Source organism: Staurois parvus, unplaced genomic scaffold, assembly GCF_062004578.1.
Source record: "Staurois parvus isolate SC_StPar_1 unplaced genomic scaffold, SC_StPar_1.0 ptg000543l, whole genome shotgun sequence".
Taxonomy (NCBI): Eukaryota; Metazoa; Chordata; class Amphibia; order Anura; family Ranidae; genus Staurois; species Staurois parvus.
In genome coordinates this window covers 2715315-2719543 of record NW_028318339.1, presented here as the reverse complement: position 1 = coordinate 2719543, position 4229 = coordinate 2715315, and the positions used below count along the sequence as shown (strand labels likewise).

Genomic DNA, 4229 nt, shown 5'->3' with positions numbered 1-4229 from the left:
TTGAGTGCCAGGGGTTCTTTCCCAGAGCTGGCCCAGAGGTCGTTGGATCGAAACCATCCGCTGCTAGGCGGCTGTTTTTGATTTTCTCGTAATGATTAACCATTTCCATGCCGGGCACTTTTACCCCCTTCCTGCCCAGGCCATTTTTCAGGTTTCAGCGCTCTCACAATTTCAATGACAATTACGCGGTCATACAACATTGTACCCAAACAAACATTTTATCATTTTCTTCACACAACTAGAGCTTTCTTTTGGTGGTATTTAATCATCGCTGGGGTTTTTATTTTTTGCTAAATTAACAAAAAAAGACCGAAAATTTTAAAAAAAACCCACTGTTTTCTTTGTTTCTGTTATAAAAGTTCGCAAATAAATAATTGTTCTTCATATATTTAGGCCGAGATGTATTCTGTTACATGTCTTTGGTGAAAATAACCCAAATTAGGATGTATTTTTTAGTTTGTAGGAAAGTTATACAGTTCACAAACTCTGGTATAGATCTGAATATTGATCAATCCTGAAGTACTGACAGCCAATCTAATTTCTTGAGGTCCAAGAATATCAGAACAGTACAGATATTCCCGAAATGACCCCTATTTGTAAAGTAGACAGTACGACAGATTTCATAAGAGGCATGGCGAGTTTTTTGAAGTTTTATTTTTTTGTCATACTTTTTCAGAAAATGAAAAAAATTATTTTCACAATTTTTTTTTACATACTGTCACCAGTGCAGTCCAGCGTCATCATATAACTGGCATAGCGGTGATCAGGGACACTGACTGGTGACAGTATGAAAAAATATATATATATATATATATATATATATATAATTTTTTTTACATTTTTTTTATTATTGTTCATTTTTTATTAAATTTTTTTATTTTTTTTAAAGATTTTTTTTTCATATTTCACTATGACCAAAGTAGTATAATGTTACCATAGTAACATTGTACTACTTTGGGGAAGTGATCGGTATTTTTTTTTTTTTTTTTTTTACACAATTTGCTTATAGCAAAGACTTACTTTGCTATAACCAAGCATTTACCTGAATGACATCGATTCATTCAGGGGTCTGTTTTTTTTTTTGTTTTTTTTTCATGCTTAGCTGTGGTTTGGCCACGGCTAATCACATGACATGTGCATGTGATTCGCTGTGACGATTCACAGCTAGACACTAGTATAGAATGGATGGCACGAATGAAGCCATCCATTGTGTACACCTGTCATGTGACCTGCTGTGATTGGTCACAGCAGGTCACATGGTACCAGCAACGGTGCCGGTACTCAGATCTGTCATCGGCCGTGTCCGAGGTACATTGGTTTTGTTTTTTTGCTATATTATTTTCAACTCCCTTTGATTTATTTATGTATCTCTGTGGTTTTAAAAATGATGCCTGCACGATCTATACACCTAGGGAAGTGTTAGGGATCCGGGTATGACCAGAAATGTGTGGAGTGACACAGGGAAGTAGCAGGCTTCAGGAACACAGGCGTAGTCAGGCTGGAGAGGTGGAATGGTCAGGCAGGCCGTAAGGTACTGTCAGGTGCCGCCTGGCAGTGTCTCTAGCAGCCCACAGCACAGATTTCCTCAGGGCGTGGGGTCTAAATCCCAGCCTGCTATTCACCAGGGCCCCTGATGGTGGGGATGGACTTGGTGCAGACTGGAACCGGGTCGCGACCCCTGAGTGCGTCCGGCTATGGTAGAGAGTACTGGCAGGGGAGTGCATGAACGGAGTCTGATGGGAAGAGGCAGGCAGACTTACTAAAGGTGATCCGTGCGGGATGGATGGATCGTCGGGTGAAGTAAGCGTAGTCAGACAGGCCGGGTCGGTATCGTGCGGGCAGCGTGGTACAGGAGGAGCAAGCAGAGAATGGTCGGGGTAGCCAGGGGTTCAATAGGAGACGGTCAGCAGAGGTCAGGATCAAAGCAGGGTCAGCAGCGAGGCAGGAACACAGGATACCAGGTACAGGGGCTCATGGGAAACATACACCAAGGCCCTGATCACAGGTCTGGTCATTCCTTAAATACACCTCCTGCAATCAGCCCCAGGTGTTGGCTGACTACAGGAGAGAGCTTCTGGCTGCTGAGAGCACCCGCTGGTCAGCCCTGGTACTGCAGCCCACACGGCAGGTGAGTGCCACCACCAGTGCCGAGTCCATTCCTGACAGGAAGCCTATTGAAATGAGTGGTCTGTCCTATAGGTGCGCTATGAGAATGCACACGCTGGCATGCCCCTTACACCCCGGTCACGTCAAGTGCAACTTGGCATGCGACTTCAAAAAATTGTATGCCAAGTCGCACCCTATTGTCCGCTATTACAGCGGTCGTATCGGTGCGGTTCAGACTTTGTCGGAGCCGCGCCGACTTCTAAAGTAGTGCACGCAGCAGAGCGTTTGGTGCGATTTGCATAGGCATTGGTGTCAGCAGGTCACCCAATTTTGAAATTGGTTTTGATGTGACCAGGGGCTCAGGGTGTAAGAAAGAGAGCGCTTATGGTATTTGCTCCCTTTTTGTTTTCCTGAATGAAGGAGCTCGGGGGAGGGGCGCACTTTGGCATCCTCACCTTGAGTGCCAGGGGAGCTTTCCAGGAGCTGGCTGTATAGAAAGGCATTGGGAAAAAAAGGGGAGCCAAGAGAAGGAGTGAGAGAATGGAGCACCCCCATAGACTAACGGGGCAGTGGGATGCCCATAGACGTGCTGCTCTTCTTCAGAGAACGGTGGTAGGAGAAGCTGCTAGGGTACTTGCAGCTTTTAGTTGCGCTCTAACCGTAACCTGCAGCTTGTAATATTTATTTTTTAAAATAGTTGCTAAAAAGAGTAAAAAAAAATAAACAAACAAATAAATAAATAAACAAAAAGCATTGAATTGAAGGAATGTTGTTTCAAAAAAAAATTTGTGTACTGCTTCATGTGTTGGCATGTCAACCTTGAGCAGGGGCTGGCTGATTTTCTTGGTATTGTTCCACGTTGTAATCCTTCCCCCTGCCATTGTGGGGGGCAAAGCCAAGGGAGAGCCTGAGGGGCATATAAAACCTCAAAGACGTCAGATGATCAGCTTATGGAGAGCGTTGAATTTCAATGTTCTGCGCTATTTCTGCCAAACTAAGTTTATGAATTTTAATAATGCTTTTTGTATAATAATCAATGTCATCAATAATGTCTGTCAATTGAAAAGTTGATTTTACTGAAGAAAATAAGGAGCACACAGGCTATTGTTAACCAGGCCAACGCATGCAAATGACAGCTCTGCCAGGAGGCATGCCTTGCTGGGCCCATAAAGCAGAGGTCGTAGGATCGAAACCATCCTCTGCTAGGCGGCTATTTTGCATTTGGATTTTATCGTAATTATTAAAGAGTAGAGAATTTCAGATTGCATTCACTTCAATCATCAAACCATGTGAAAGCAAAAATCCTTCTTTTTTATATCTCCCAATAATGCCTTAATTGGGTATTCAAAGTAAAAAATACCTTCACCTTATTTAGTATGTTATGTGAGCCATTCACTTTTCTAAATTACATTTTTTGTTAAATCAATTACAATGGAAAGCACATAAAATAAACTATAATGGCCAAAACACTTCCTTTCAGTTTTGGATAAAGTAAGGAAGTGTTAAAATCCTTTTGTTTTCTTTTTTCCTTTTTTTTTTGCTGTCTGTGTCTTGTTTGGGAAATCTTTCTTTGTTTCTGGTCTTGGTGACACAATAGAAGGTGTGAGGGAAATTCCTCCCTTAGACAGTTGTCACTAGAAAATGTGTCACTCTTGGAAGTAGGGATGAGTTTTGGGTTTGGCTTGAACATAAGTTGGATCCAGGATGTTTTTTAACAAAGATATGTAGCAGAATAAATTTTGGACTAAATTTATGAAGAAATTTAATTTTTTCGTTTTTTTTTTTGATGTTTTATAACAGTAAGTAGAAATATTATTTTTTCCTCAAACTTTTTGGTCTTTTTTCATTTATTTAATAACAAATCAAAAACCCAGTGGTGATCATATACCACTAAAAGAAAACTCTATCTGTGTGAAAAAATTATATAAATTCCATTTGGGCACAGTGTTGTATGACCGTACAATTGCTAGTTAAAGTGCTGAATAGCAAAAAAATGCTCTGGTCATGAAAGGGGTAAAACCTTCTGGAGGTCAACTGGTTAAATACAGTAGCTTTTTGTTTTTAAATATCAATTTTGTTGCGGATGCAACAGCACGTACTATATACAGTATTGTGTGTTAATA

At 41.1% G+C, this 4229-nt stretch overlaps 1 non-coding gene across 1 annotated transcript; it reads right to left on the bottom strand.

Annotated features, from left to right (window-relative positions):
- Positions 1–2888: 2888 nt before the first annotated feature.
- LOC149451369 (U6 spliceosomal RNA) lies at positions 2889–2996 on the bottom strand. The gene has a single exon (XR_016315073.1). It is a non-coding gene; the product is annotated as a U6 spliceosomal RNA (small nuclear RNA).
- Between the last annotated feature and the right edge of the window lie 1233 nt (positions 2997–4229).